Source organism: Bubalus kerabau, chromosome 6 (genome assembly GCF_029407905.1).
Source record: "Bubalus kerabau isolate K-KA32 ecotype Philippines breed swamp buffalo chromosome 6, PCC_UOA_SB_1v2, whole genome shotgun sequence".
In the NCBI taxonomy this organism is placed as follows: Eukaryota; Metazoa; Chordata; class Mammalia; order Artiodactyla; family Bovidae; genus Bubalus; species Bubalus kerabau.
Genome location: NC_073629.1, coordinates 79166724 through 79182675, shown reverse-complemented (window position 1 = coordinate 79182675; position 15952 = coordinate 79166724). Strand labels below are relative to the sequence as shown.

Sequence of the window (15952 nt, the reverse complement as noted above, 5' to 3'; positions counted from 1 at the left end):
CATCTGCAGTGATTTTGGAGCCCATAAAAATAAAGTCTCTCACTGTTTCCATTGTTTCCCCAACTATTTGCCATGAAGTGATGGGACCAGATGCTATGATCGTAGTTTTATGAATGTTGAGTTTTAATCCAACTTTTTCACTCTCCTCTTTCACTTTCATCAAGAGGCTCTTTAGTTCTTCTTCACTTTCTGCCATAAGGGTGATGTCATCTGCATATCTGAGGTTATTGATATTTCTCCAGGCAATCTTGATTCCAGCTTGTACTTCATCCAGCCCGGCATTTTGCATGACATACTCTGCATATAAGTTAAATAAGTAGGGTGACAATATACAGCCTTGAAGTACTCCTTTCCTTTCAGGTGTATAGCAAAGTGATTCAGTTATATATGTATATGTATTTTCCAGATTATTCAGTTATAGGTTATTGAATATAGGTCCCTGTGCTATACAGTAAATACCTGTTGCTTATCTATTTTATACATGGTAGTATGTATCTGTTAATCCCAGTCCTAATTTACCCCTCTTCCCCCACTTCTCCTTTGGTAACCATAAGCTTGTTTTTGTTGTGATTCTGTTTCTGTTTTGTAAATAAATTAATTTGTATTATTTTTTGCAACTTTATTTATTTTTAAATTAAAGGTAATTGCTTTACAGAATTTTGTTGTTTCCCATGAAATATCAACAAGAATCATCCATAGGTACTTCTTCCTGAACTTCCCTCCTATCTCCCTCCCTATCTCACCCTTCTAGATTATTACAGAACCCGTTTGATACAGCAATTCCCTGAGTGATACAGCAAATTCCCATTGGCTGTCTATTTTACATATGGTATTGTAAGTTTCCATGTTACCTCTCGCGATACATCTTACTCTCTCCCTCCTCCCCTACCCGCTCCTCCGTGTCCATAGGTCTGTTCTCTCTGTTTCTCCATTGCTGTCCTGCAAATAAATTTGTCAGTACCATCTTTCTAAATTCCATATATGTGCATCAGTATTTATATTTATATTTCTGACTTACTTCACTCTATATAATAGGCTCTAGGTCCATCCATCTCATTAGAACTGACTCAAATGTGTTCCTTTTTAATGGCTGAGTAAGATTCCACCATATATATGTACCACAGCTTCTTTATCCATTCATCTGTCAGTTGACATCTAGGTTGCTTGCATGTTCTAGCTGTTGGAAACAGTGCTGCAATGAACATTGGGGTACATGTGTCCTTTCCAATTTTAGTTTCCCCAGGGTATATGCCTAGGAGTGGAATTGCTGGGTCACAATTGCCTGGAAAATCCCATCTACAGAGGAGCCTGGTAGGCTGCAGTCCATGGGGTCGCTAAGAGTCGGACACGACTGAGCAACTTCCCTTTCACTTTTCACTTTCACGCATTGGAGAAAGAAATGGCAACCCACTCCAGTGTTCTTGCCTGGAGAATCCCAGGGACGGTGGAGCCTGGTGGGCTGCCGTCTATGGGGTCGCACAGAGTCAGACACGAATGAAGCAACTTAGCAGCAGCATGGTGGTTTTATTCCTAGTGTTTTAAGGAATCTCTGTACTGTCTTCCATAGTGGCTGTATCAATTAACATTCCCACCAGCAATGAAAGAGGGTTCCCTTTTCATCACACCCTCTCCAGCATTTATTGTTTGTAGACTTTTTGATGATGGCCGTTTTGACTTCTATGAGGTAGTATCTCATAGTTTTGATTTGCATTTCTCTAATAATGAGCAATGTTGAGCATCTTTTCATGTGTTTGTTAGCCATCTATATGTCTTCTTTGGAGAAATGTCTGTTTGGTCTTTTTCCCACTTTTTGATTGAGTTGTTTGTTTTTCGGGTATTGAGTTATATGAGCTGCTTGTATATTTTGGAAATTAATTCCTTGTCAGTTGTTTCCTATGCTATTATTTTCTCCAATTCTGAGGGTTGTCTTTTCACCTTGTTTGTAGTTTCCTTTGCTTTGCAAAAGCTTTTAAGTGTAATTAAAAGTTTTTTTATTTTTTGCTTTTATTTCCATTACTCTAGGAGGTGGGTCACAGAAGATCTTGCTTTGATTTATGTCGAGTGTTTTGCCTACGTTTTCCTCTAACAGTTTTATAGTTTTTGGTCTTACATTTAGGTCTTTAATCCATTTTTTGCTTATCTTTGTATATGGCACTAGAAAGTGTTCTAATTTCATTCTTTTGCATGTAGCTATTCAGTTTTACCAGCACAACTTATTGAAGAGGCTGTCTTTGCCCCATTGTATATTTTGGCCTCCTTTGTCAAAAACAACATACCCATAAGTGTGTGGGTTTATTTCTGGGCTCTCTAATTTGTTCTGTTGGTCTATATTTCTGTTTTTGTGCCAGCACCATACTGTCTTGATGACTGAGGTTGATTCCTCCAGCTCCATTTCTCTTTTTCAAGACTGCTTTGACTATTTGAGGTCTTTTATGTTTCTCTATGAATTGTGAAATTTTTTGTTCTAGTTCTGTGAAAAATGCCATTGGTAATTTGATAGGGATTGCATTGAACCTGTAGATTGCATTCTGTATTACCAAAATTGATACCAATATTGATTCTTCCTCCCCAGGAACATGGAATATTTCTCCATCTGCTTATGTCATCTTTGATTTCTTTCATCAGTGTCTTATAATTTTCCATATATAGTTTTTTTGTCTCCTTAGGTAGGTTTTTTCCCTAGATATTTTATTTTTATGCAATGCTGAATGGGACTCATTCCTTAATTTCTCTTTCTGTTTTTTCATTGTTAGTATATAGGAATTCAAGTGATTTCTGTGTATTAACCTTGTGTGCTGAGACTTTGCTGAATTCACTGATTACCTCTGGTAATTTTCTGATAGTTTCTTTTGGGTTTTCTATGTATAATATCATGTCATCTGCAAACAGTAATAGTATCATGTCATCTACAAGTAGTCATTTGTATTGTTTTTTTTTTTAGATTCCACATATAAGTGATATTATATAATAGTTTGTCTTTCTCTGTCTAACTTCACTTAGTATAACCTTTTGGTCCATCCATGTTGCTGCAAAATGCATTATATATTTATATATCACTATATATTATAAATATATATATTAATAATATATGCATATTATATAATGTGCATATTATGTATATTATACACACACACACACACACACACACACACCCCACATCTCCTTAAGCCAATGCTCTGTTGATGGGTACGTGGGTTGTTTCATGTCTTGGCCATTTTAGATAGTGCTGCTATGAACATTGGGGTATATGTATCTTTTAGAATTAGAGTTTTCATCTTTTTCAGATATACACCCAGGAGTGAGATTGCTGAATCATATGGCAGCTTTATTTTTTAGTTTTTAAAGGAACCTCCATACTCTTTTACATAGTGGCTGTACCAATTTCCACTCAGTGAGGGTTATTCTTAATCACACTTGATAAACAAGGGAAATGAGGTCAAAAGTCACACGCATTACTAGGAAATGGCAGAGCAGACTGGGACCGCTGAGCCCAGATCCTATCATCTCTGTGTTTAATGAGTGCCATTGTGGGCTTATCGGAGGAAGTTGGGTCGGTGAAGCTTTCGTCCATTGTCAAAAGCAGTCAAAGACTTCACCTGGACCCTCTTTATCACCACTCATCACCCTACCTGAGATCTTGAATGTGCCTGTTTTGCTGGGTACATGTTTTAATGAGTCTTCATTGACTCCATCAAGTTTAGCAACATAATTTCCAGAGCTGTGCTCTGCCTGGCTGCTCCACTTGGCCCATCTTTGCTGCTCTGGGTGCTATTTCACACTATTCCACTGCTCCCTCTTCCCTCCTTCTTCCTTCCTGTGCTCTCTTACCTGGTTGGCATCTTGTTGCTGCTTCCCATGTTCCTGTTCTGTGGTCTCTGCCCTTCCTGCTCCCCTCCTGCAGTCAAGTTTGATAAGATAGCAGCCTTTCAGGGTTGGCTGCTGGGCTTCAAATCCTTTCCCCTTTACTTACAAGTTCTGAAATTGCAGCTAATTAATTCTCTATGCCTCTGTTTTCTGTTTTCTCAGACTTCAAAATCAACATTGCAATACTGATACCTATCTCATAGAGTTATTATGAGGGATAAGTGAGCTAATATATATAGAAAGTGCTTAGTTTAGTGCCTAGCACATAGCAATCACTTGCCTAATAAAAATTTTTTATACATTTTTACAATGGTGAGTAATTTATATCGGAAAATCTCATCCTTTGGTTGAGAGATAAATGACTTTAGCCATCGTAAGGAAAACCCTTCGCCCCAGAGAGGAAACAAGTTACCCCTTTAAGGTGCTTCCCATTCCTTCAAGTTCTCCTTGGCCACAAAGAGCCTTGGCTGACTGCCACAGGGACTAATACAGCAGCCAAGTTTTGTTTTTCTCTTAACTCTTGCTATTCCTGTCTTACCATATGCCTTCCATATTTCCAGTGCAGGGATGGGAGGTGTTGGCAATAGCTCCATGGTCTGGGTCTTGTGGTCTTAGGAGGTTGGGAAGAAAACTGAGGGAACAATGGCTTTCTGTTCACTTGCCCACAGCAGTCATGCGTTAGAGCACATATGATAACTTCGTGTGCAGGTCAGGAGGGGTAAGTGTCAAAATTCAAAAGATGCTCAGAACCAGCTCTGCCTGGCACTTTTCATTAAGCATTTTGTGTGAAGCCTTCTCTTACAGATGGTATTATTTTTTCCATTTTAAAAATAAGATCATCAAATGAGGCCAAGAGAAGTTAAGTAATTTGGCTCAGATCTACATGATGCGATTCCAGTGTCTGTACTCTTAACCACCTCACTGTCTTTCTCCCTTCACTTTGCTGCACACCCTCCTTGACACACTACCCTCCCTGTCCTCAGTTTCCTCATCCATAAATGACTGGGAGTTGCCTCCAGCTCTGACATTCTGGCAGTCTAGGTCGGCATCTGGGTTTTGACATACTGTTGCTGGTGGTCCCCCTCTTGAGCATCCATCTGGATGCATATGGACTGGCTTTGTTTGCTCATTTCTGCTTGGTTTATGCTGCACCTGTCTGTGATTTGGTTTCTTAATCAGATGACAGAGTCCTTTACTGTGTTTCCTGTACCAACCAAACACCCTTTGTTCCATTACCATCGAGTAAATCCTTTAAGGAATACAAGAGGGCTTCAGGAATTCTCTTCTGGTAGTTCCTGAATATGTGTTGCCTTGGTCCATAAGTTCATACAATTTCAGAAGAAAAGATGCTCTGCGGAGTCTAATCAAGGTTGAAGTAAAGTATAGTAGAGTGAAAGCCCAACAGCTGTTGAGCTCTATTTAGTTAAACATCATTTGCTTTGTTTTTCACAATCTTGTGAGTTAGGTAATTGCTCCAAGGCTCAGGCAGAATGAGGCCCCAAAGCTTGTACAGAGAGTTTGAATTGGAGTCTGCTTTATGTGACCTTTCTTTTGGTGTATAGTAGAAAGACGCACTGGATTGGAAATTTCATTCCATCTCTGCTACTAATTTTTCATGTGCTGCTTTGATTCAGAAACTCTTCATTGATAAAAATCAATCTATAAAACTATCTTGAAACTAAGTAATCTTAAGAGATTCTGTACTTTGAGCCATGTTAATCCTTTATTCATCTCAACTGGTTAGGAGTGAGACATGGAATTGCCATTAATTCTTCTCTGTCCCTTATCTCAAAGGTTCAATTACTAAGTACCATCAATTCTTTCCTTAAAATGCCTCTCTGTAGTCTTCCTTCCTATTTCTGTCACCCACTACTGTAAATTGGACCTTATTTCACCCCTGGAATCCTGAAATAGATTGTAAGCTGTCCATATTCCCAGGCTCTATCCAGTTTTCCTCCCCGTTCTTCTTGTGTGTCATATACATACTTGCTTGCTTCTTGCCCTTGTTTGAAACCTTAATTGTTCCTTTTCTTACCACTACGGTATCAAGTTCTCTGGGCTTCTATAAGCAGAAACCACTCCAAATAAGCTTTCTGTTCTTCCATGTCCACCATCTTTATCTTATCTCAAAACCTTTGTCAAGACTATTTTTTGTAACTTCCTTCTTTGAATTCTTCCAAGTCCTTCAAAGTCCAGCCCAAGTATAAAAAGCAAGCCCTGTACCTCTTGTTCATCAGGAAGAATGTATCCTGAGCACAAGCATAAGGCCAGGCACATAAGGAGAACTTGGTAAGTGTTAATTGAATTAGTATCAATATATGACTCCCTTCCACAAAGGATCCTTGACTACTATATCTTACATTCTTGTCAGGATTCTTTAAACCCCAATGGTACTAATTTACAGCTTTGTGATCTTAGTGTCAGAGAGTTGCTTTGTTTCCAAATACTTAAGGAAAAATGAAATCAAAGAAGGGTTTTAGATTGGCAAAATTTGTCCCTAGTCACCTTTCTTCCAGGTGGGAAAAGACAGAATCTCTTCCTGTGTGTCAGGCCCTATTCTTAGGGCTGTCAATGCTTTGCTCACTGAATCATTACGTTAACATTGCGAATCAGGTGCTGTATTGTGGGTGTTCAGTCGCTAAGTCAGTGCTTTATTACTCTCAACTTATTGATGGTGAACATTGAAGTCCTCAGAGAGGTTAAGTTAATTTCCCTAAGGTAAGAAAGCTAGAACATGGTTCAAGCTGGATTCAAACCCAGGGGTGACAGAGTGTGCAGCTGTCAGCATTTCACTCTGCTAATCCTCACACCATTGCAAAACATGGGAAAATATTGAATATATCGTCAGACTAACTCCAAGAATAAAAACATACAATCTCCTAAGGCAGATTCTACGATCAGTGAAGCACCATATGATCTTATTAGATACGGAAGGCCCTTTAGTTCAGCTCTTGTTTATTCATCATCCCCAGTGAGATGCTCTCCTAGCTATTTATAAATAGATGTATCCTTTTGTTTGGGCATTAAATGATAGCAACCTTGCCCTAGCTCAAGTTCCTCTTTTTCCTTTTAAGGATTTTCTCTGGCCCTCTGAAAATATGCCATGGCTAATGGCAGGATGTGCCTTCTTTAAGGAAGCTCTACTTCCTAGAGTTTCTCTGGCATGCTGTTCTAGGAAGCTCTGCAATGCAAGCTTCTGATCCTCTGAATAAAAATGAAGAGGGCATTTGTATTTCCCACTGGTTGAGTTGGCTCAACCTGATGTAGGTTCACATTCACAAAAGCACAGACAGGCTTGTTTCCAGGCTTGCAATGGAGATGGAGGAAGGCAGGCTGTGTGCCCAGCTTCCTTGTAAAGCATGGTATTGGATATGTGTCACTGGTACCCTTTAAAATCAAGGCTCCAGAGCTTTCCCTCCCCCAACCCACAAGTCACAGGATGGTTTATCCAAGATGCCCTACTTCTGATGCCAACTGGACCCTATTCAAATGAGTATGCAGATCAGAAAGTGTTTTCTAAAGGGTGAATGCATCCATCATGGATAAAATGATCTGAAACAAGATGTCTCAAACTTTCCCCCTATTGGATTTTCAAGCTTAATATTTAATGCTCTACTTTAAAGTTTTTCCCTCGGAGAAGCTTAATTATGTGAATTTCAGTTATTTAAAGAATGTCAACCTGGCTAAATCACGTTTTTGGAGTCCATGCTTGACAAACAATGGTAGTAGTATTTTGATATTTACAAGTTTAGCATTCAGGTTTCCAGTATTCATACCATGCATTTTAGACTCACAGTAAGGAGTGATTTGCAGGTCCTATGGTGTGACTATGAAACACCCAGATAGGAATTCAGAAGTTTAGGTGAGGGTCAATTATAGTATACAGTAAGTTCCCTACATATGAACAAGTTTCATTCCAAGAGTGCATTCATAAGTCCAATTTGTTCATAAGTCTAGCAAAGTTAGCCTAGGTACCCAACTAACACAACTGGCTACATAGGACTGTACTGTAACAGACTTATAATACTTTTCACACAAATAATACATAAAAAACAAATGCAAAAAATAAATAAAACATTTTAATCTTACAGTATAGTACCTTGAAAAGTACAGTAGTACAGTACAACAGCTGGCATACTGGGGCATTTTCAGATCTTGGAAAGTTCACAACTTGAAGGTTCGCATGTAGGGGACTTACTGTATACCTAGCTGTGAATCCAACATCCACATCTCAACATACTCTGTTAGTCCCTGGAGTAGTAATTATAATTTGGGGATTCTCATCCAAATGTTAAGGATAAACTCTATCAGTGTTAAGATAAACTGAATAAAGATAAACTGAATCAGTGAAATAACTTCAAGCTTTTGTACAAATGGTTGTTGCATAAGGCTTTTAGAGCTTTCCCACTTCACACTCATGGCCAACATTGCTCATTCATCAACTGCCCTGGCCAGATGCAGCCTGCATCAGAATCCTCCACAAAAGGTTAACTGGCTTTGGTGCTTGAAGATGAGAAAATTGCTCAGCATTGAGATTTGGAAGGTCTAAAACAAAAGCAAAGGAGAAAAGGAAAGATATAAGCATCTGAATGCAGAGTTCCAAAGAATAGCAAGGAGAGATAAGAAAGCCTTCCTCAGCGATCAATGCAAAGAAATAGAGGAAAACAATAGAATGGGAAAGACTAGAGATCTCTTCAAGAAAATTAGAGATACCAAGGGAATATTTCATGCAAAGATGGGCTCGATAAAGGACAGAAATGGTATGGACCTAACAGAAGCAGAAGATACTAAGAAGAGGTGGCAAGAATACACAGAAGAACTGTACAAAAAAGATCTTCACGACCAAGATGAATCACGATGGTGTGATCACTCACCTAGAGCCAGACATCCTGGAATGTGAAGTCAAGTGGGCCTTAGAAAGCATCACTACGAACAAAGCTAGTGGAGGTGACGGAATTCCAGTTGAGCTCTTTCAAATCCTGAAAAATGATGTTGTGAAAGTGCTGCACTCAATATGCCAGCAAATTTGGAAAACTCAGCAGTGGCCACAGGACTGGAAAAGGTCAGTTTTCATTCCAATCTCAAAGAACGGCAATACCAAAGAATGCTCAAACTACCACACAATTGCACTCATCTCACACGCTAGTAAAGTAATACTCAAAATTCTCCAAGCCAGGCTTCAGCAATACATGAACTGTGAACTTCCAGATCTTCAAGCTGGTTTTAGAAAAGGCAGAGGAACCAGAGATCAAATTGCCAACATCCACTGGATCATCGAAAAAGCAAGAGAGTTCCAGAAAAACATCTGTTTCTGCTTTATTGACTATGCCAAACCTTTGACTGTGTGGATCACAATAAACTGTGGAAAATTCTGAAAGAGATGGGAATACCAGACCACCTGACCTGCCTCTTGAGAAACCTATAGGCAGGTCAGGAAACAAAAATTAGAACTGGACATGGAACAACAGAGTGGTTCCAAATAGGAAAAGGAGTATGTCAAGGCTGTATATTGTCACCCTACTTATTTAACTTATATGCAGAGTACATCATGAGAAACACTGGGCTGGAGGAAGCACAAGCTGGAATCAAGATTGCAGGGAGAAATATCAATAACCTCAGATATGCAGATGGCACCACCCTTATGGCAGAAAGTGAAGAAGAACTAAAAAGCCTCTTGATGAAAGTGAAAGAGGAGGGTGAAAAAGTTGGCTTAAAGCTCAACATTCAGAAAACGAAGATCATGGCATCTGGTCCCATCACTTCATGGGAAATAGATGGGGAAACAGTGGAAACAGTGTCAGACTTTATTTTAGGGGGCTCCAAAATCACTGCAGATGGTGACTGCAGCCATGAAATTAAAAGACGCTTACTCCTTGGAAGGAAAGTTATGACCAACCTAGATAGCATATTCAAAAGCAGAGACATTACTTTGCCAACAAAGGTCCGTCTAGTCAAGGCTATGGTTTTTCCAGTGGTCATGTATGGATGTGAAAGTTGGACTGTGAAGAAAGCTGAGTGCTGAAGAATTGATGCTTTTGAACTGTGGTGTTGGAGAAGACTCTTGAGAGTCCCTTGGACTGCAAGGAGATCCAACCAGTCCATTCTGAAGGAGATCAGCCCTGGGACTTCTTTGGAAGGAATGATGCTAAAGCTGAAACTCCAGTACTTTGGCCACCTCATGTGAAGAGTTGACTCATTGGAAAAGACTCTGATGCTGGGAGGGATTGGGGGCAGGAGGAGAAGGGGACGACAGAGGATGAGATGGCTGGATGGCATCACTGACTCGATGGACATGAGTTTGGGTGAACTCCGGGAGTTGGTGATGGACAGGGAGGCCTGGGGTGCTGCAATTCATGGGGTCGCAAAGAGTCAGACACAGGTGAGCGACTGAACTGAACTGAAAACAAACTGCCTCTTTTTTTCTCTTTTTAACATAAAGCCTGACATTAAATGGAGTTCTCTCCTTGCCAAGCAGTCTCTCCTTGCCAAGCAGTCTCCAAAAACATCAGGAAAATGGATCAATTTATTTGGTCTGCCCATCTCTGGCAATAAGATTGGGATAAATGTTTTGAGAGGATATAATGAAGAAAGGAATAGTGGGGGCCATATTTCATTCTCTCCTTCCATTCTCTCCTTGCCAAGCAGTCTCCAAAAATATCAGGAAAATGGATCAATTTATTTGGTCTGCCCATCTCTGGCAATAAGATTGGGATAAATGTTTTGAGAGGATATAATGAGGAAAGGAATAGTGGGGGCCATATTTCATGAAGGTGAAAAATAAGTAGGTGCACACTGGACAAAATTTCTACATAGGCAAAATGAGGTACCTTGTTCCTCAAAAAGAAAGTCAACTTGTAGACCACTAAATCAGCCTACTTATTGGCTTCCTTTGAGAAGTTTGCCACAAGGAAAAGTAACTTTTTTTAGAAGGGTAACTTCACTAATTTCATTACTAATTTACAGAACACACTTAGATTTTATGGGTTGGTGAATCATTTTCAAGTACTTAACATTTTGGGATTCTTCCATTATAACAATCTGTGGCCTCAGATTATAGGTCTATTTTCATGTTAGTTTGCCAACTGGAGTGTGAGCACCATGAAGGTGGAGAATGTCTTTTTTAAAATTTGTATCCAAGAAACTAGCAACGTGCCTTGTTTTTGGTGAATTTGAATGAAGAAATAAATAGATGATATTTGGAATGAATGCTTTTATCATGGAGTCTTATTCACCATAAGCCAATCTTAGACCTCTTCCAATGACAGTTTCTCTTTTTTGCAAAAGCTTTTCTGAAAGTAAATCCAGACAACTGGATTCGTATTCTCTTCTGCCCATTTTTTCCTGAGTGTAGGCCTGGCTTGGTGTCTGTGTAACCTATCCTGTTGCATAAGGCTTAGAAGGGCTCTGCACTTGGCTTAATGCCTTGCTCTTACTTGCTTAGAATTCTTAATTTCCATGTTGCACCAGGCCCCACAAATTAGGTACCAGGTCATGTGCAATGACCAGATTGCAGGTCATTGCAGTGTACCAGGTCATTACAGTTACTAGTGGGCTAGATTAGCAGCCGTAGAATAACCAGTCTTTCCAATTTGGCTTTTCTTGCCCCGAGCTGAATGCAGAAGTAGTGGCTGAGTTTGTGAAGTGTGGTGCCCTTTGTTGAATGAAAGCCTTCTCTAGCAGCCATCATACCAGAGAAAGGCATTCCTTGCTACCTGGCTGCAGAGGAATGGCACTAGAATCCTGCCATGCAGGCATTATAATTTGATTTCAAAGAGTAAAAGAGAAAAATCATTAGAGAAAGGGACTTGGAGAAGGGTAACAAAGTATACAATTTCCAGGCCCTTCCCTCCCACTAAAGACAAGGAAAAGGGGGAGAAGACTGAGTCTTAAAAGTTTCCCAAGAGATCCCCCGAGGAACCATATTGCTGGGCCCTTTTCTTCCCCTTTTATTCCAGGATTCAAAGATTCTAGGATAATGCTTCAAATTTACCATGTGCTGGAAACACCAACCAATTTTGTTCAAATGTGTGATGTGATGGAGCAGGTCAGGTAGTGGGAGAGCAGTGGGGTTTGATATTCTACAATATTTTTTTTTTGATATTTCATTTCACTATTTTTAATTGGATTATAATTGTTTTACAATGTTATGTTTGTTTCTGCTCTACAATGAAGTGAATCAGCTATATGTACATTTATCCCCTCCCTCTTGGACCTCCCGCCCACATCTCACCCCTCTAGGTCATCACAGAACACCAAACTGAGCTCCTCGTACCATACGGCAGGTTCTCTTCTCAACATCACTAATTATTAGAGAAATTCCCCAGAAAGAAAAACACCAATACAGTATACTAACGCATATATATGGAATTTAGAAAGAGGGTAACAATAACCCTGTGTACGAGACAGCAAAAGAGACACTGATGTATAGAACAGTCTTATGGACTCTGTGGGAGAGGGAGAGGGTGGGAAGATTTGGGAGAATGGCATTGAAACATGTAAATATCATGTATGAAATGAGTTGCCAGTCCAGGTTCGATGCACGATACTGGATGCTTGGGGCTGGTGCACTGGGATGACCCAGAGGGATGGAATGGGGAGGGAGGAGGGAGGAGGGTTCAGGATGGGGAACACATGTATACCTGTGGCAGATTCATTTTGATATTTGGCAAATCTAATACAGTTATGTAAAGTTTAAAAATAAAATAAAATTAAAAAAAAAAAAAACAAAACAAAAAAAAAAAAAAAAAGAGAAATTCCAATCAAAACTACAATGAGGTATCACCTGACACCAGTCAGAATGGCCATCCCCCCAAAATCTACAAGCAATAAATGCTGGAGAGGGTGTGGAGAAAAGGGAACCCTCTTGCCCTGTTGGTGGGAATGTAAATTGATACAGCCACTATAGAGAGCAGTATGGAGGTTCTTTAAAAAACTGAAAATAGAACTACCATATGACCTAGCAGTCACACTCCTGGGCATATTCCTGGAGGAAATCATAATTCAAAATGACACATGTGTCCCAATGTTCATTGCAGTACTGTTTACAATAGCATGGGCGTGGAAACAACCTGAATGTCCAACACAGATGAATGGACATTCTGCATTTCTAATAAGCTCATAGGTTAGGCTGATGCTGCTAGTCCAGGGACCACACTTTGGGCAGAAGCTGACAGGTTTGTCGTGTTTTAGGTTTTGGGCAGATACTGAATTTCTGTTTCATCCTGACTTACAGTGGAGCTAGCACCCTTCCCTGAAAGCAGTCTGGTTTATGCTGAAACAAGCCTGCACAAGTGTAGACATGCATGGTGGGGCTTAGAATCCTTCGGGATTCAAATATGGGGGAAGTTTAACTCAAACGCCTTCAATCATGAGGTTTATTATTTTACACAATTGATGGAGCAGAGAGAGTAAAAAAACAGGCTCTAGCCTTTTGCTACCACACCGCCACCATCATGGGGCGCATGCGCGCTCCCGGGAAGGGCTTGTCCCAGTCGGCTCTGCCCTACCGCCGCAGCGTCCCCACCTGGCTGAAGCTCACTTCTGACGACGTGAAGGAGCAGATCTACAAACTGGCCAAGAAGGGCCTGACTCCTTCACAGATCGGTGATCCTGAGAGACTCTCATGGTGTTGTGCAAGTACATTTTGTGACAGGCAACAGAATCCTGAGAATTCTTAAGTCCAAAAGACTTGCTCCTGATCTCCCTGAGGATCTCTATCATTTAATTAAGAAAGCTGTTGCTATCCGAAAGCATCTTGAGAGGAACAGAAAGGATAAAGATGCTAAATTCCGTCTGATTCTAGTTGAGAGCCATATTCACCAGTTGGCTCGATACTACAAGAACAAACGAGTCACCCCCCAATTGGAAATCTGAGTCATCCACAGCCTCTGCCCTGGTTGCATAAATTTGTGTATTGTACTAAAGTAATAAAATCATTGTTTAACAGAAAAAAAAAAAAAAAAAAACAGGTTCTAGGAGCATACTGTCATCAGGATCTAGGCTTTCTTTCCCCCATACTGCTATCCTCAGAACTGGAAAATGGCTATGACTGTAACAAGCATTAGCTTTGGATAAACAATGTCCAGAGGCAGAGGGAGCCATCTCTAGGGTGTCTCTGTTTAGAACTCAGATACATTTCCCAGAAGCCCCAAGCAAATGTCTCGTGTTTCATGTTTTGGGTCTATCCCTAACACAGTGGTTTAGCCAGGGGAATGAGACAACTGTGATCAGATTAGCTTAATGAGGGTAATCAGGGTCCACTTGCTGGAGCCAGAGAGGCGGGGGTTAGAGTCCCCTGAATCACATGGATATGTGGAGGAGGGGATATCTGAAATAAGTCCAGGTAGTGTCAGGAAGGGAGAAGGCAATAATAACCCACTCCAGTACTCTTGCCTGGAAAATCCCATGGACAGAGGAGCCTGGTAGGCTGCAGTCCATGGGGTCTCGAAGAGTCAGACATGACTGAGGGACTTCACTTTCACTTTTCACTTCCATGCATTGGAGAAGGCAATGGCAACCCACTCCAGTGTTCTTGCCTGGAGAATCCCAGAGATGGGGGAGCCTGGTGGGCTGCCATCTATGGGGTCGCACAGAGTCAGACACGACGGAGGCGACTTAGCAGCAGCAGTGTCAGGAAGAGAAAGTGTGCTATGACCAGGGAGGGAGGGGCTAGGTACTGGGCTAGCAACGAACCAAGTGTTTACTCACACACACTTCGCAACAAAAGGCCTTCATTTCAAGAAGGGCAGTAGCCCATCTCATCACAGGTGTGCAGCTTGGAAGTCTGGAGGGCCAAATGCTCTTTTCCTTCGCTGGATTAGCCATTGCTGAAACTGACCTTGAAAATGTTTGGTTTGATTTTAGGAAAATCATTTGAACTTCAGTCTTTGATTGGGCAGCTGATGGTTGATGCTTAATTACAGCGTGGGATAGGAATAAATGTGTGACTACAAAATAAGTACCAGATTGATTATGTGGTTGGCTTTATTTGATTGAAATATTAAATGTTTTTCAGACTCATAAGTCTCATGAATAAGGTCATCTTTGTAGCTCATACATCTACACAGATAGAGGAAACTCTGGCATCTAACACTTTGCTGATCCAGTTGTTGAAACGTTAACAATTTTTGCTAGTATTCTTTGGTATAGTTCTGTTTAGACAGTAGATGCATTTTATAGTAAACAATGGAAAAACAACCAGACTTCTTGACAACATTCCTGGAAGACCTAGTGAACTGCCATTTTGGCATTCCAGTGAGCTGCCAAAAGCTACTTTTAAAGTGTTTCAGTATTTTGGGAGAATTTATTCCTTGATACAGAGTCCTATAGTTAGATTATACATTCAATGAACCTACTGCCCTCATTTATTTAACAATGCTACTAAAAAAGTTAACAGGCAGGACAACGTGGAAGGTAAAAACACAGACTCTGAAGTCTAATTGCCTGAGTTTAAATCTTAGTTAAGCCACTAGCTAACTGTGTGACCTTAGGCAAATTGCTTAACCTCTTTATGCAGTTTCCTCATCTGTGAATTGAGGATAAGAAGAGTATCTATAGTTCTTGTCTGTTGTGAATATTAAATGGGCATATATAGAATAGAGCTTGGCATTGAGTAAACAGTTTGTAACTATTAACACATTTGCATGTTTATGTATGCCTCCCATGGGGCAGGCCCTTTATCTCTAATCCTCAAAACAATCCTGAAAGATTTTGTAGTACTTCAAATACCAGTAGCTAACATTAATTCAGCACCTACTATGATTATGCACCAGGCACTGTTTGGGGTACCAAGCAGGTATCATCTCACTGAAGCCTCACAATAACTCACAGGAACAATTTTCACCATATTATAGATGAGGAAACAGATGTGAAACTGCTCAGAGAAATCAATTAGAAAACAAAAAAAAAACACTGTGCTTTTTAGATGTAGAAAGCTGGCCCCAGGGAATGGCCAAGGAGCATCATCAGAAAAGAGAGAGAACTGAATTGCTCTATAAAAGGAAGTTGGAAAAAATTCAAATATCCAGGAATTGCCCAGGAAAGGACTTTGAAAGGACTGTAGTGAGCTATGATCTGCAATAGACTGAGG

General features: G+C 40.3%; 1 protein-coding gene and 1 pseudogene across 1 annotated transcript in view; both read left to right on the top strand.

Moving 5' to 3' along the window:
- SGIP1 (SH3GL interacting endocytic adaptor 1) overlaps nt 1-15952 on the top strand; it is a 236717-nt gene that overhangs the window by 24844 nt on the left and 195921 nt on the right. The window lies entirely within an intron of this gene.
- LOC129655308 (40S ribosomal protein S13-like) lies at nt 12677-14041 on the top strand (annotated as a pseudogene).